The following is a 17,892-nucleotide window of genomic DNA, read 5'->3' on the forward strand; positions in this document are numbered from 1 at the left end:
GTTCCCAAGGAGACAGGTCTATGCCCTTAACATTCTCCAGTTGCAAGATACTGCATTGTTTGCAATAAACTACAGCAGTGGCCAAAATTGTGGAAACCTTTTGGGAAAAGTGTATTTTCTAAAACTAGCTAACAACACCACTTTGTTTGGGAGTAGTATATCAATATCAAGGGAGTAGTATTATATATCAATGGAAAGTTAATTTAATCAAGCCGGCCTGGCCTAATTTTCTCCCGTTTTAAAATTCTTTTAAATCAAAATTTTAATCTGTTTTAAATTATTGGGATTTTTAATTGTCTCGGATAAATTATTTAATCTGGTTTTAATTATGCCTTTTAACTTTTGTATCTATATATTTTATTTTGTGCCTGTTCACTGCCCTGAGTCCTTCGGGAGTAGGGCGGTATATAAATCTAATTAAAAAAAAAAAAGAATGTAATGCAATAACTGTTGTGATCCAGGTCCAAGTAAGTAGTAGGAAAATCAGTCAGTGAAAAAACATACAAACTTTATTCGAACACCTGAGAATTACTTCATTCCCAGCGTCATTCAACTAAATTAAAGCAAATTCTTCCCAACACAAATTTCTTAGTCCTATCGCAAACCTTAGTCCAATGAGGCAAACTGCCAAAGACCTTTCTTGGCAAACGTTCAGAAGTCACAGATACAAAAATAAATACAAGACGTAGACAAAGAAGAAGACGAAGCTACCAACGTTGTTTTCTGGCAAAGCCCAAACGACATTGCTGGTCTGTTTTAAGCCTTATGGGAGATGGCCAATCATCTCTTGGCCCTACTCCCGAGTTGTCCTCTTTGTTTGAGCTGTTCTTGCCTTCTGGCAGGTCTTCTCATGCGTGCATTAGGAATAGGCTCCTCTTGTTCCTCTGCCTCACTCCTATCAGGCTCTGGAGTCGGCACCTCACTCCCTGATGGCCCTGGCCCCATCTCTGTCTCTGACGCAGAGCCCTCATCCGGGCCTTCCTCAGCCTCCAGGACTGGCCCAGGTTCTTCCTCTGCCTCATCGCTGTCCGACTCCGCTGTCAGCTTCACAGGCTGCTGGCGGACCACAACAATAACTGTAATGAAGGATTTGCTATTAGAATAGCAGTTAAAGAAAAGTGAAACACATAGAAAAAATTAGATATCCAAAAATTATCACCATAGAAAAAACGAGATATGCAAAAATTATCATCATGTCAGTTAATACTTAGTTGGTAACCTTTAGCATGAATTATGGCCTTACAACATCTTTCCATGGAGTGAACCAAGTCTTTTAGTTCTGCAGCTATTATAATGTGAATCATTGCTTCTATTAACTGGGTTTTATTGCTGGGTCGCTTCTGACTAACAAGTTTCTTTAGTCGGCTCCATAGATTTTCAATTGGGTTAAGGCAGTGGTGAAATTCAAATTTTTTTACTACCGGTTCTGCGGGCATGGCTTGGTGGATGTGGTGTGGCTTGATGGGCGTGGCTTGGTGAGCATGGCAGGGAAAGGATATTGCAAAATCTCCATTCCCACCCATTCTGGGGCCGTCCAGAGGTGGTATTTGGCGGTTCTCCGAACTACTCAAAATTTCCACTATCGCTTCTCTGAACTACTCAAAATTTCTGGTATCGGTTCTCCAGAACCTGCTGGATTTCACCCCTGGGTTAAGGTCTGGGCTGTTCCCAGGCCATTCCAGCAGTGGAATATGATTATCTTGAAACTCCAAAAAAAAAGTGGTGTTATTAGCCATCAAACCTCAAAAATACACTTTTCCCAAAAGGTTTCCACAATTTTGGCCACTACTGTATGGTTTGCAGTCTAATGATCTGCATTAAAGTACTGGGGCCCTTTGTGTACCCTTTCTCTTCTGGAATGGTCATAAGGAGAGGGTCAGAAGATTCCACTTTTGATTAAATGTCCTTCTTCAACTTCATTCACTAATAGAACATAGACATATCTGGTATATGTATAGTGCCTGAATTATAATCTTTAAAAGTTTAGGCTGATGTGGCATACTGTTCCTACATTGATAAATACAATGTTGTTTATCACTACCAGCTGTTAGATTTAAATTGGTCCTTATTTGATGCACATTGATCGTTATGTTGCTAAACATCAATTCCTTAACGTCTCTTGGCAATTTCCTGCTGTTGCAACGGACCGCTTCCACAAATGGTCACCACGGGGTAAGATGTTAAATGACTGTACCTATATAAATTGGAATTCATTAAGCTCTATACATTTGATTCATTCCTCTTTGTGCATGTGTACACACACATGCAGAGAAACGGGGGAATATAGTACAGGCAGCCCTCGACTTAGAACCACAACTGAGCCCAGAATTCATGTTGCTAAGTGAGAAATTTGTTAAGTGAGTTTTGCCCCATTTTACAACTTTCCTTGCCACCGATGTTTTTTTTTTTTTTTTTAATTTGATTTATATGCCGCCCTTCTCCGGAGACTCAGGGCGGCTTACAGTGCGTTAAGCAATAGCCTTCATACTTTTGTATATTTATACAAAGTCAGCTTATTGCCCCCACAAACTGGGTCCTCATTTAACCTACCTTAGAAAGGATGGAAGGCTGAGTCAACCTTGAGCCTTGGAGAGATTCGAACCAGCAGTAAATTGCAGGCAGCTGTGTTAATAACAGGGTGCTTTAAACCACTGTAGTACCAAGGCTCTTGGTAAGTGAGTCACTGCAGTTGTTAAATTTGTAACACGGCTGTTAAGCGAATCTGGCTTCCCCATTGATTTTGTATGTCAGAAGGTCACAAAAGCAGATCACATGACCCCAGCACACTGCAACCGTCATCAATATGAACCAGTTGTCAAACATTTGTATGTAAATCACATGACTCTGCAGCAGTCATACGTGTGAAAAATGGTCATTTTTTCAGTGCTGTTGTAACTTGGAACGGTCGTAAATTAAGGACTGCCTGTATTGAAAAAAGAAAACAGTTTGGGAAGCAAAACTGATGTAAAAACTTAGAACCTTTTAATTTTTAATTTAAATTTAATTTTTTCTCATTTTCTTTTGCCTTGCCACATTGACCTCCAGCTAATAAAAACATGGGGAAAAGGTTCTAAACTATCCTTCTCAACTTTCTTATCCTGGATGCGCTTTGAAATAATTTACAGATTTCAAGGAACGCCTGCTAAAAAAAAATCACAATACAATTCACATCAAACCTGCGCAATCCATGTTTTACAAAGACCAAAGCAGTCTCAGTCTGGTAGCTAGGTCGTGGCACGTAAAAATTCCCACTATTGCAAGCATTAACACTGTGTAGTGTGCGAAGTTCAAAAACCATTACTGTTTTTCAATCACTCTCTCTTGCCAAACCCCTAGTGACACCTATGGAACATAGGTTGAAAAAAAATCTGCTTTACACTACAGTAAATCACTTTTCACGGGGCTATACTTGAAGGTGGTTTGGAAGCTGCACCTGGTCCAAAATGGAGCTGCCCACCTGCTTCCCAGCACCAACCAATTCAACAGAATAGCCTCTTATCTTGTGGGAGCTGCATTAAGTTCCCAATAAGTATCCAAGCTCATATCAAGGAAGAGGGTTGAGCTGGAAAGCGCCAGATAGCACTTGCTACCTTTTGGAATGTCTTCTTGTTTAGGAAGAATCTACCCAGGAGGTGACATCCAGCAGGGAGAGGATGCTTGGGGAGGACTATGCTAGAGATGAGCAGACCTGGAGAAAGATATTCTTAGCATCAGCCTTCTTATTTTAGAACAGCCCAACCTTTGACTTATGCCCTGTTCTTTTCCACAGGGCTCTTGGATAAGAAGAGTTTAGCCGACAGCAGCAATTTAGGTAAAATTCAAGATTTTTTTTCCAGAGATAAATTTTAACCGAGGGATGTCAAATTTGATTTCCTCGAAGGCCACATCAGGGTTGTGTTTGACCTTGGGAGCCCGGGTGGGCGTGGCCAGGGTGGGTGTGGCCAGCTTGATGTCACTCGTGTCAGGGTCACCTGTGGTGGCCCAAGCACTCTGCCAGAGAAAACGGGCTTGCAAGCTCCATTTTTGGCTGCGACAGCCTCCTGCAACCCCCTTCCAGCGAAAACTCCGGAGGGCTACCCGCGGCCCTTGCAAGCTCTGTTTTCAGCTGCGACGGCCTCCTGCAAACCTTTTTCACTGGCAGAGGCATCATGACCGGTTCCTTCACTGTTTCCAGGACAGCCCCCCGGGCCAGATCTGGCCCACGGGCCTTGAGTTTGACATTCCTGTTTTAACATGTCTGAGAATAATTTTAGAGTTGCACAAATAGACAGTATACAGATGCTGTTTCCACCAAAATAAGACATCCCCTGATAATAAGCCCAATCAGGCTTTTGAGCACACGACATTAAGAACAAGCGCTTATTTCAGGGTTCAAAAAAAATATAAGACAGAGTCTTATTTGGGGGAAAACACGGTAGTCCTTGATTTATGACTGGTTGCTTAATGACAAAAGTTCAAGAGGCAAGTGCTTGCAACTGGCTCCCATTGATGACTTGTTGCAGTGTCCTATATGTCCACAACAGTGATTTGCAATTTTTGTGGCCGTTTCTACAATCTGGGAACTAAACTCAGAAGCATTCAAATCCCAAACATGGGCAATGCCATATAGGAAGGCTGAACTAGCAATTCTTATGGCTATTAGGCTTTTATTGTAACTTCTAGCATCTCACTACCGTTTGAACACATTCTGTAGATTCAGAAAATATCTAGCCTTTAAAGTAAATAACAGAATTTCAGACTGAGAGTAAGGCTACAGTGTTACTATATGTTTGTGTTTGTTTGTGTGTGTGTGTGTGTGTGTGTGTGTGTGTGTGTGTGTGTGTGGTTTGGTGCCTTCAAGTCAGTCTTGATACCTGGCAACTGTCAGGACGAGTCCCTGCATTTTTCTTGGCAAGATTTTCTTGGCAAGGAGTCCTGTGCCCTTGCCTTTCCCCAACTGAGAGGGAGTGGCCCAAGGTCACTCAGCTGGCAACCACATTTAAGTCAGAACCAGAACTCAGTATGTGTTTCTAGTGCTGTTCTTTTAAAGGCTACATCGAACAAACTCACAGTGATGCTACTCCTTGAAACTTAATTATTATTTCCCTATTAAACCAATTTTCCGGCTTTGGATAGCACAGATCATGAACTGAGCAAACGCAGCTGAGTTTTAACAACAGATTCTGTTGTGAAATGTACTGTGTGAACTTTCTCAGAAAAAAAGCCAATACTGAGCTGACTCCCAGTGTCCGTTGGGGAATGTTGTGAAATATATTTACAGTGCAAGACCTGTGAGCATACGGGACAGAAACTTTATTATTTTACGAGGTCTGATCACTGCAAGGCAGAGAGAGCACTGTAGAACTCAATCCATAACCTGCACGTTGCCCGTGCGGGAAGAACCGCACGAAAGTCAGAATGAGATGCGGTTCCTTTAAAACGGAGTAAGAGCCAGGAAAAAAGCCGGGCAGCGGCTCAATTTTACGGATGCCGGCGAACCAGGTCGGCTGCCAGGCGGTCGCTTTCTGAGAGCAGCTGCAGCAGGAGCGCCAAGAAAGGCTCGCGTCTTTGCAATTAATAACTCCGCGGGGCTGCCGGTTGGGAGAGGTAAGTCGCGAAATCGGAGGTGGAACAAAAGCAACTTCTTCGAAAAAGCAGAAGGGAAATCCTCTTTCTCAACGCTCGCCTTTGCAATTTGCAAACGTGCTTGCTTTAGTTCTGAAAGGCGGGAAACTTCCCTTAGGAACCGGGCTGACTGGTCCGCGGCTTCACTAAGGCTGATTTAATGAAATCAATGATCTGAACGTGGTCTAGACTGCAAGCTAGCTAGCCAGCTTTCGATTTGCGTCTGGGGCGAGAATAGCGGCTGCTGAGTCAGGAGGCATTTTTTCAAAGTGACTTTGGAACAAGGATTTTGCAACAGGTTTTCACTCGCAAGATGTTGCAAGGACGTCCCTCCACGGAACTCGCTTCTTCTCAGAAACGTGCTTTGTTTCGTGGTTCTTCGCCAACTAAGGTTCCCTTGTGGAAACGAATGCGATTCGAGCCTGGTCATTTAGGCTCAATGGGCAAGGGGGAAAAAAAGGAGGAAATCCCTCCCTCCCTCAAAAAAATAGGACGTCGTAAATTTGCATAACGTTTGTCTAGAAATACAAAAAAAAAAAAAAAAAAAGGGCCGCTGTTCTGTCGTTTAAACAGAACCCACTATCTCTCATCCCTTGCAGCACACTGACAAGATAATATGTAGGCCAGCTCCATCTGTTAGTCATTTGCTAATTGTGGGGGGCCAGCTTCACAGCCCTACGTTCTCCTGCGGGTCTTTCTTTTGGGGCTTGGCCTGGACAATCTAGCAGCAGACAAGTTGTCAAATGAAGGATCATCTTTGTAGAACAGACTACAGCACACCAAAGGCTACTTTTCATTTGGTTTTGCCACAAAAAAACCATTTTATTTAGTCAAATTTAATCAATTGTGAACCAGCTTAATTGCCACAGCAATTCTAGGTACTGTGTGACCTTTTAAATTATGTGCCATAAAGTCGTTTTTGACTCCTAGCAACCGGATACATCATGCATGTTCAACCCATGGGCCACATGTAGCTCTGGAGAGCTAGTAACGTAGCCCCACAAGATCATAAACCTTAAACATTATTGTACACACATATATTAACTATATTACATGCCTCATATGAAGCCCAGGCAAGCATGGTTGACATAGATTTTCCAGATGATGATTTAGCCCTAATCTGTTCTTTCAAGTCTCTCAATGGTGCACATATCGCCATAAACAAAACAAAATACTTTGGCAACCCATGCTGGGGAATCCACAACTAGAAACACTATGCAGACATCCATCAGTTTCAAAAGTGGGATCTCAAATTGCCTCAAAACCTGATGAAGAATATCCCAAGACCTTCTTAAAAGTCAACAAGGTCCCGCCATGTGGATTTGTTTGGGTGGATGCTGTTCAGAAGAGGGCCCAGCCACAAAGAAGCCCATCTCTGACATCCCATAAGATGGAATTGTTTTAACAATGTGATTTGATTTGAGTACACTCTTCTAGATCTCCAGAGTATACACAAACAATTGGAGAAAAGCAATGAAATAAATATCCAAGAAAGAGCCAGTTTGCTATAGTGGCTAAGGCATCCTGTTAGAAATCAAGAGACTGTTAAGTTCCTTCTTGAGGCACAAACCTCAAGACCTTGGGTGACCTTGGGCCAGTCACTCTCTCTCAGCCCTAGGAAGTGGGCAATGGCAGACCACTTAAGAAATCTTGAGAATTGCAGAGACTTACGCAGATAGTCAATCCTAATTTGAAGTCATCTACCTACATAGCTATCCAGGCCCCCTTCCTCCCAAAACTTCTCTCCCAGAGAAGCCTGAAGATGATGCTTAATTAATGTATACATTAGGTGTATACAGTTACAAACACAGCATGTTTGAGTGTATGTGTGCACACAGAGTATATGAATGAATTAATATTAAAGGAATTGTTTTCCCTGGGAGTCTTTATGGAATTGTATAACTCTGTCTGGAATGCCCTAATTTTTACTGCTTGCATATATCAAAGCATTCATTTGGACATAGCCCCAATATTCAACTTTTTTTTATTTTTTTATTTTAATTTGATTTATATGCCGCCCTTCTCTGGAGACTCAGGGCGGCTTACAATGCGTTAAGCAATAGCCTTCATACTTTTGTATATTTATACAAAGTCAGCTTATTGCCCCCACAAACTGGGTCCTCATTTCACCTACCTTTGAAAGGATGGAAGGCTGAGTCAACCTTGAGCCTGGGGAGATTCGAACTTGCAGTAATTGCAGGCAGCTGAATGTTAATAACAGGCTATTAGTCTGCTGTGCCACCAGGCTCCTTAAGTTTAAGAATTAACTTTAAGAATGTCATCTTATTTTAGAATTCTGTCAACCTAGGGTCAAATGATTACCTACAGTATTTGCATCTCCTTTAAACCAATATCCTGATAATATATTATATTAAATGCTACTAAATATGATTCCTTCCTCAAAGGAAGTTCAGCATAGTTCAATATAATAAGAATAGCATAATTCAAGTAATTTAGTGCTCAAGTAAAAATATTTTTAATGATATTAAAGACTGGAGTAAGATAGATACTTACTATATTGAACCGGTATTCCTTTTATTAGGCAGTTAAAGAATAGCATAATTCAGGTAATTTAATGCTCATGTAAAAAATATTTTTAACAGTATTAAAGACTGGGAGTAAGGTAGATATTTTAACTGCCTAGTAAAAGAAATACCGGTTATACTTGCATGACACAGTTATCCATTATTTATTCAGTTAGACCATAAACCAATAAAACTAATTACATGTGCTGAGATTTGAAATATGCCCATTATTAAGATGTTGGATTGGCAGCAGGGAGTCAGATCTATGTTTTCATTCAAGCAATGGTCCTGTGCACAGGGCCTATGACTCCCTCAGCCCAACCACTGCATAAGGAGATGGTTGTACAGCCAGAATGAATGGTAACTCCCATGTGTGCTGCCTGATCTCAGAAAAGACAGTGGATAAGTGCAATAAGTAAGTTCAATGTACCTTGTGAATGTAGCCAGTGGGATGGATGATCAAATGGAGATCCTGTCCTCAATTTCTAACTTTGCTGGGAAAAGACGAGGAGGGCCAATAGTTGAATCTCTTTCTTACGTAGCAGTTTAAAAGGAAGCAAAAGGTTTAAAGATCAGAGTTGGCTTAGATTTAATTTTCATATATAGTTTATGCCTTGTGCAATAATCTTGTGCAATAATCTTAACAACCCAACAACTTACTGCGCACCTCAACTGAGGTTATCAAATCTGTTTTTTGGGACAGGGTCTGTTCATTTCTGCAGTTTTCTGTTATTTTTAGTTACAGAACAAATGAATACTATGGTAGGTCCTAAAATAGACACACTACAATTAAAAAAAAAGAAGAAACATTGCTTTAGTTCAACCCCCTGTAACTGATATGGTTCTCAGCTGCCCAAATTTAGGATTGTGAGCTCCAGAGTAGATGATTGGAATGGTAAATAAATTTTGGGGGAATATAGTTAAGCATGTCTTTGGGCCAAAGTTACCCCATCCTCAGGTTATATGTTTAATGTACATACATAATTGATATACCGCTTTGGGTATGGGGGACAAAATAACAGTTTTTACAAAGTAATGCAGATTTAACACATTGTTTCTAAGAGGTAAATCCTTCCAAAGTTGGGATTTGGAAAAGTTGGATTAAGAGTTACAGCAGTTCAACTCCGCTATTGATCTTCATAGTTGAACATTATTATACAGGGGATCCTCAACTGACCACAATTGATCACAATATGTGTATGTTAATTTCCTACATCCACCACTCTTAGAAATGTTCTTATTATGATGCAGAGAGAATGACTGGTTCCAAATCAGGTAGTGGTACCACCATGGCAGGGAGTTGATTCAATCGTGGATCTTTTTGGTTCTAATCGAGTAGCATCTTAACTCTCATCTTTGACACGTCCTGGGATTCCTAAGAGCCTCTTGGAAATCCAGAAGTCCTGGGATTTCCCGGAGGCCTGCTTTAGAAATATTAACCCATCCTGACCCTGCTGAACTTTTTCAAAGCAGCTAAAGCAAGGCAACATAAAGCCTTTTATGATCTCTTTTCCTGAGGCAAGGAGGGCTTGGGAGGTGAAACCACCGCAGAAGATTTAAGGGGGGGAAAAAAAATCTCCCAGAGCTAGAGAGTCACTTTCCCTAAATGGAAAAGCGCTCTTGACATGCCCCAAAGCAACTCTTTGTTCTCCCCGAGTGCTGGGAGCTGCCCAATAAAATTAACCCTCCGGCGGGGTAGCAGCTGATCAGCCTCGCCTTTCTTTTCTCTTCCTGATTCATACCCGGGAAGGGGGAGACAGGGCGCCCCTGGTCTCCGCCCCCACCGAGAGGAAGCGTTTCCAGCACTCGCCGCGCTCTTGTGCTGTGTGGCGGACAAGGGTGCGGCGAAGGCGGCAGCCCTCCCCTTCCGTCCCAGCTCGAAGGCACTCCTTGGCGCTCCTGCCCGCCCGGGGTCACACAATTCAAGGCTGCTGCCGCCGGCGGTCGATCGGTCGGTCGGAGCGGCTTCCCCTCCAACCAGGCCAGGTCGGCGGACGCACCGGCAGCAGCAGCAGCAGCAGCTGCGGTTCCTGCACGAACCTAACTTTCCCATTGGGCGCCCGCGAGCCTGCCTGCCCGCCCTCCCCAGCCAGCTGCTCGCGCTCCTTGCCTGCTTCGCCGCCGCGCACGATTCGCAGAAGTTTCTCCTTTGTTGGGGAAGTCGCGCGCTGCCCGCCTTTGGCCAGCCGGGATCAGGACGCAAGCAGGAGCAGGGCAGGTGGAGGACGCCCGCGCTCGGTTGGCAGCCTGGGTCAGACAGGTAATGTGACTCTTCCGGCTCGGGACTTTCTTGCGCTTTCTTTTCTTTGCAGCGAGGCGGCCAAATAGCGCTGGCCCTCAAGAGAAGGAAGGGGTCGGGTTGTGTGAAAGAGACGGGGTTGGGGGAAGGGGAGAGGTAAGACGATTTTGCAACGCCGCGCCGTTGGGGAAAGAGGGAAGGAAGGTGGTTCGCTCGGAGTTGAGGCTTACAGGAGCGCATTGAGAAGCCCACCCTTGGCGTGGGGGAAGGGAGGGCAAGGAGGGCTATTGTGCATTGCCGGGTGGTGGGATCTCCTCCCGGTTGCCGTTCAAAAGCTCCCTGGGCTGCAAGCGAAGCTGGTTTCCAGGGCATGAATTGGCTCGCTTCCGGGGACGGTGCACATCCGCCCACTTGCTGAGAAGCAGCTTTGGGCTAAAGGGGTGCTCTGGGCGCAAGATTGTAGCCCTAGTAATTCCATTAATTGCTCCAGTGTGCCTTGCTGCAGGCTTTCTGTCAACCAAGTACCAGCAACATGTTCTTGGAAGCCAGCTGACAGCGCGGTGTCGAGTCTCACATGGGGTGCCAAGTTTTGTTTGTTTCTGATATGGAGCGAGCGCCCTTTAATAGGCTTATCAGCGGGTCCAAAGGAGGAAAAATAGCGTTAAAAAAATCCATCCTTCTGCTCAATAGAAGCTGAGGGAAAACACCTTGAGGATAGCAAAGCTGTCTCCCTCTTCCATTCTGAAGTAAATAACAATACATGTTGCTGTCTAAGGAGTGGCATAAAACCATTCAACCCAGAATCTAAAAGGATTTCATTGCATCACTGGGCACAGGCCAGTTGAAAATTAAACATGCTTCAGTCTGTTTATATTTTTACCTACTGCCTTGGAGTGTTTTCAAAGAGTTTTCTGGTTTCAGCAATTATCTTAAATATCAACATAGTCCTGTTCAATTTTTGCTTTTCTCCAGGCATCCCTTGAGATTGTCCTCATTGAGTCTAAGGAGGCTCTCCTTAAACTTTGCACACCATAGCGTACATAAAGCAAGCTGTTATTCGCAACTGGATAGATTTTAAACTTAAAGTGCTTTACAAGCTGGCTATCTTGAATAATAGTAATGTTTCCTATTATTCAACTGCAGGGGTACATTTGATTCTACCTTCAGGAACAGAACAGTGTTAAGAGAAAGGGATTAGCTTTCAGGAAAAATGATACTAAATGTTAAACAAACCTTTGTTTAACTTAACATTAGTTATCTTTGGCCATGGATAGATTAAAAGTTTTAGAATTCAGTTCATTTAAATTGTATATATAGGCAGACATACAGGGTATTTCAGATTTAAATTTTAGAAATGCAGCCAGCTGCTAAAGAAATGTAATCCAGATAGTTTTTGATTTTGCAGAATGCATAAACCAGAGTTGGGAAATATTTAGCCTGCCTGTTCTGCACAGCAGTTGGACTTCAAAAATGTTTCTTTTGGTGAAGTAGAAACTTCTTAAAGCCTAGATCTCATCCAAACTCCTTATCCCTTCCCTCCATTAAATAACCTATAAAATACCTTTGGCTGATACTTTACAAGTTTTTCATTCTGCCTTTCCTAATGCCCATGCTATTTCTTATAGCAGACAACGTAAATAAAAGAAACACAGCGGAGTTCCCAAATTCAGAGGTAAAACCTTGAAGCATAGCTCTTGGCCTGATACCCCATAAAAGGATTTAATCTCAACCAGTGATGCCTTCCAAATGTGGCCAAAGTCTATATTTTAACTTCTTTTATCACTGACCATGTTGGCTGGGTCTGCTGGGAGTTGTAGTTCAACAATAATGACCCACTACTGTTTGGAATAGAGTTAGTGAAGTGAGTATGGCAGAACTCAGGTTTTATTTATTTTGTTATAATTTTAAAAAATGGCTGATTTGATGAATGATTTACAAACTAAGAAGCTTTGTTTTTTGAAAGGTAAATCTTATCCTGTGTTTCTTTCCAAGATTAAGAGTTATCTAATCTGGTCAATATAGAAATTAGGCTTTCTGATCCTCATTTTTTAAAGCTACAATAGTAAGAAGAATAAATGCCAATTAAACATTCTGTGGAAAAAAAGGAGTTTTTAACTTAATCTGGAAACCAACATTGAAAGGGTTTTAGATACAATACTGTAGTTGTCTACCTAAATGTTATTTTTTTGTATTTACAGCCTACATATTAGCAAATTCTTTAAGAAATACAGACTCCAAAATCTTTCCATATTCTTATTTATTTGTGGCCTGACAGACATGTCTTAAAAGTAAGCAGAGCAGCGAATGACATAAATGCTTAACAATCCACTTAAAATGTCCTTATAACTCAAGAAGGAAGGAAAAAAGAAACATCTGGAAAACAAAACAACTCAGGGAGTATCTACCTAAAGGTGTTTCCTTGCCTTCTTATGGCCACATTTGTGGCTCTGATAGCATTCAGTGAAAATAGATCAAGTAGGGCAAAAATAATGAAATTATTTTTCATTCCTAATAATGAAAAGAAATCCAAGTAATCTGAAGAAGCTATTTGAATGAGAACACTAAAACGTTGCAAGCCAAAACAGAAAAGAAGTCCAATTGCCATGACCCAACTTTCAGACAGCTTTACCTGGATGCCTGAGAATCGTCATCAATTTAAATGCAAATAGTTACAGAAATGAAGGAATGATAAAACAGCAACCAGGACTTCCCAAATTTTTCCCTTCGTTTTACAAAACCATTTTATCAGAAAGCCAATTTTACCCAATGTAAGTAATTTTTTTTTTAAAAAAAAAGTCCGTTTCAATGTCCCTGTTTTGTAATTGGGTAATGCCCTTGTGCATTGTTATCCAAAGAAAGACTATTTTTATCCAGTTTGGGGTAATTTAGCCAGGTTTGGAAAACACTGGGTTAAACTAAAATTTGCAATCGTGCTATAAATTGCAGTCGGATCTTCAGGCCAAAGTCCTTTCTGAAGAAGAAAGTCAACGTTGGTAGGCAAAGAGAATGATTGGGAAATTAGTTGGCTTTCTCTATAAAACTCTGCTAGGATTAAATTATATTGGCCTGTTAAATGGTTCAAAAACAGAAGACAGTTACTGTATACTCTTATTTCTGATGAGGCTAAACCCCTGACTAATCTTACACTGTGTGTGTGTGCGTGTGTGTGCATCCATGCACCCGCTTGTCTTCAGTTTTTGACCGGTCCCTGCAGTTTTCTTGGCAAGGTTTTTCAGAAGTAGTTTACAATTGCTTCTTTCCTAAGTGTCAGAGAGAATAATTGGTCCAAGGTCATCTGTACTACCAAGAGCCTTGGTAGTACAGTGGTCTAAGGCACCCTGTTATTAAGCTGGTTATTAAGACCAGCTGCCTGCAATTACTGCAGGTTCGAATCTCGCCAAGGCTCAAGGTTGACTCAGCCTTCCATCCTTTCTAAGGTAGGTAAAATGAGGACCCAGTTTGTGGGGGCAATAAGCTGACTTTGTATAAATATACAAAAGGACGAAGGCTATTGCTGAGTACATTGTAAGCCGCCCTGAGTCTCCGGAGAAAGGCGGCATATAAATCAAATTAAAAAAAAAAAAATCCAGCTGTCTTTGTATCTAAGGCAGAACTAGAACTCACAGTCTCCTGGTTTCTAGCCTTCTGCCTTAACCACTACATTAAAATGGCTCTCCTATACATTTCAAAGGGGGCACATTATTGCTCAGTTACTCTCCATTGGGCTTTCTTAATAGGTAATTTTCAGTGAGAGTGGTTGCAATGAAAGCCCTTTCCATTTTTCTCATGTATACAGAAGCCTGCAGCCACTTGGGAATATAGCAGATGTTCAGCCTTATCTTCCTGGAATCTGATGAGAAGTTTGGAAGAAACTCACAGTGTGAATCTCTGCTATAACTTTTATCATAACTAATCAAATTGTCAGTTAAAACTTGCAGCTCTGGTAAATATCTCCTAAAAGCAAGCCACATGCAGGGTGGATAAAAATCAATGATTTTTTTAAAAAAATAAAAAAAAATCAGATTTTTTTGATTTAAATCAGATTTTTTTGATTTTTATCGAATTTATTCTAATAAAAAACTTTTGGGGTAAAAATCTATCGTAAGATAGTTTTCTATTTAAGATACATAAATAATTTAGTTTATTCAGCATGAAATGGAGCTTAGTTATGTAGCATGAGGCTATATTCTGCAACACTGGGACTATCGGTGAGTCAACAGTGGGTCAAAGGAGTAGCAGAGATGACAGTTGCTCTTTAAAAATTATGATTTAAATTGAGTTGATTTAAATCAAGCCTTTTTACTAGTGATTTAAATTATGATTTAAATTGTGATTTAAATCAACTCGATTTAAATCAAATCTACCCTGGCCACATGGTTACTGTCATTCATTGTACGACGCTTAATCTTCAAGCCATAATGTTAACTAATATCTGTGAGCATTTATATCATCCTCCTTGGTCTGAAAACCATTATCACTTTGTTGAAAAGGAAAAATATGGAAAGTTAAATGAATGGAAGTATTTCTAAAAAGTTTTATATGTGTTGCTACAAGCTATGCAGAATTTTTGAAATACACAACATTTCATTTGTTTCATATTTTGATGCTGGACTCTGGTGAACGTTTCTTAGGGGTTTCTTTTTGTGTATTGGTGTTATTTAGCTGTGAGTAGAACAGAACTGGGTGTCAGGTTACTATGTTCTTCCCCATGTTAATATCCTGTTTGTTTTGAATCACTTCAGTTTGAACTTCTACAATTACTGTGGTGCTAAGTATAGACTGGACTGAAGTCTGAATTGTTCAAAACTATTTGGTAAGCAAAGTGTTCTAGCTAAGCTGAATAACATCCAAAAACAGTGCCTGGAAGTGACAAATGTCATAGTTAAGAATAGTCGCCTATCCACCCTAAGATCTTAATATTTTTTTAAAAATCATCAGCATTTCAATCTTGTTCATGCTAAATGTTTGCTTAATTTATTGGCCCAGTTATAGATGGAAATGCAATTTTAATTACACATTTAATTGCAGTTGGGAAAGATGTACTTATAAGTAAGTGACTAAGAAGTAAGGTTTCTTAAATGTCTTACTGAGCAACACGGTGAAAGTGTAATGTAAAGTACTAAAATTTATGTGAGGATTAGAGAAAACTATGGGTTTTCTCTGGTTGTGTAGTCATTGTATTTCTAAAAGCTCACCTTTAGATATAATGAGCTGAATTTGGTTACTCTGACCTGGCAAATTTAAATGAGATGAAGATATGAAGCAGTTTATGCTACAGGATAAGCTTAGAGTGCTGTAATCAGAGTTTATGGTCTTTATACATTTAAATGCTCTGATCTCGGCTTTTGAAATGATAGCAAATGACTGATTTATAATCTTAAATTTGTTCCTGCAGATCTTGTTGTTTCTAAAAATTCCATGGCATGATTGAGGTAAGACAAAGCTGTTTCACTTGAGTAACTCTGATCATGGTTTATGCAATTTACTTAGAATTGTGGATTCCCATGAGATTCTGAGCCAAGAACTGAAGCTACATGGGTTGAGTTAAGCCAGTGTGTAGAAACTGAAATATGATTGACTTGTTAGAGGTTCAGTCTGTTATGTAAACATAGTTTTAGTTTATGCCAGCTTCTAAAACCTGCTGGGATAATCCGGTTGGAATTAGTAGCTCAGAGTCCACTGTTTTGAAATTTCATGTCAAAAAGTTGAATTTACTTTCAAGGAATTGTAACTTAAAAACTGGACACACTTTCCAAACTAGAATCATCCTTAGCTCAAATCTCCCAAATATTTCTGTTCTTGCCTATCGCAACAATCGTGCAGCAAGATGCTTTGCTAAAAGCTGTTCTTAAATCTTCCAGATTTTAATGAAAAGGTATTATTCTTTATAAATGGAATGGATTTAAAGATTGTGTTTGACTACTCTGTTTATATTTAAACAGGAAGAAAAAAAATCACAGTGTATTTAAGCTTTCTTTAAAAAAACAATCCTCTCTAAAACTAGCAATGAAAGAGAGTATATTGAGTCTATTTCTGTTTTTGAGACTGCAGAAATAAAGACACATTCTGGAGAGTCTATAGATTATTTAAATTGTGTAAACAGTGTTTCTATTTGGGATTAAAGTGAGACCTTCTGTCTTAATCCCTTGGAATTTTACTATTCTTGGGAAAGGAAATATTCCAGAAAAACATGGATGGGAATGCAATTTTTTTACCTATAAAAATCAGATGTCATGTACCATTGAGGAAACATGCGTTTATAAATTATTTTGTAGTAATCAATAAACAGTTATCAGGAACAACACAGATACACTTAAAATATTATTCATATTCAAATATCAATTAAAAAATGGAAATCATCCTTTATTGATGAAATGGCTGGATTTACATATCTTTTATGCCAAAAGTGGGGGTTCCTACTCTTTTTATTTTTAATCCTGTGGAAACTAGGCTCACAAATGAGACACTTGTACTCAGTGATTCCTTACCATCCATTCACAACTCTATCCTCCTTCTGATACCTTGTCCTATTTTTTTTAAATTACATTTTCATCCTGTCCTTCCTCAAGACAGCTCATAGGATCATGTGTAGAGATTACTTAAATCTCCAAGCTAAATGAAGATTTAGCTGGGTTTTTCTGACCCAGGTGTAACATGTTGCATCATAATGTATAATATTCAGCAGCTGCTTTTCAGATGCTGAGACTTAGATCTGTACATGCAAAACTGGGTACGTACCCTTTCTCTTTTGTGCCTTTTTAAAGTAATGTCCAGTTATTTCAGATCAGTAAGTATCCAGTAATTAATATTCAGCAAAATGAATTCAAGGTGAATCTTGCATATATTAGTAACTGAACTGCTTTCTTTGATGTTGAGGATTAAACGATTTGTTTTACAATCTCTTATTGTAGCTACTTGTGCATGGGCTGAAGTAAGGAACAGCTGGAGTGCATGCGCCAGGCTTGAGTTGGCTGCTTGTTACCCTTGCTTCATGGTGTGTGTGCCTCTAAACATGCAGCATTATTTTGGATTATAGCCTGCCCAGAAGTGTTTTGCATTTCCCAGCTGTTTCACTATTTTTTCTCTGCGTAGTCCTGTCAGCTGCTTTCACATATATAATTTCAGCTATGTTGGTGCTCTGAATTCTGTTTCAACCAATTTAACTACTTATTCGGCTCTTGATAGAGTAAACTTGAAAATGGGCCAGAATAATTTAAAAACAGCTGATTAATTCTGGGAGCACTTTGACAATGTGTAGGTGCTAAAATTTGGCGATCTGAAATGATTTGTCAAATAAGTAATGTTATAATGCAGTACCTAATGCAATATTTAATAGTACCGGATTACAGTGATAGACTAAACTCCAAAAACAAGCAGAATTTAGAAAATACACTTACTCATCTGGTTAAAGAGAAACGGTAAGTAGGCAAGAAGTTGAATGAAATATATAGACCTTCATAGGAATTGACCAGCACCTGTTTTTCAAACACATGGGTTCAAATAGTCATGTAATGAGAGGCAATA

The 17,892-nt window shown here is 40.2% G+C and overlaps 1 protein-coding gene and 1 long non-coding RNA gene across 23 annotated transcripts in view; one reads left to right on the top strand and one right to left on the bottom strand.

Moving 5' to 3' along the window:
• Window positions 1-487: 487 nt before the first annotated feature.
• LOC132709679 (uncharacterized) lies at window positions 488-10,165 on the bottom strand. Its single transcript, XR_009620675.2, has 2 exons — window positions 8,560-10,165; window positions 488-1,076 (listed from the first exon to the last, which is right to left on the bottom strand). It is a non-coding gene; the product is annotated as an uncharacterized LOC132709679 (long non-coding RNA).
• SVIL (supervillin) overlaps window positions 9,889-17,892 on the top strand; it is a 173,912-nt gene continuing 165,908 nt past the window's right edge. For 17 of the 22 annotated variants that reach the window (XM_087892926.1, XM_087892935.1, XM_087892942.1 and 14 more), the window contains exon 1: window positions 9,889-10,389. The gene's annotated coding sequence lies outside the window, so the exon portion shown is untranslated. The remainder of the gene's footprint in view (window positions 10,390-17,892) is intronic. The other 5 variants (XM_034402502.3, XM_087892945.1, XM_087892928.1 and 2 more) reach the window with 1 other exon arrangement.

Source organism: Pantherophis guttatus, chromosome 4 (assembly GCF_059756535.1).
Source record: "Pantherophis guttatus breed Tessera chromosome 4, ASM5975653v1, whole genome shotgun sequence".
Lineage (NCBI taxonomy): Eukaryota > Metazoa > Chordata > Lepidosauria > Squamata > Colubridae > Pantherophis > Pantherophis guttatus.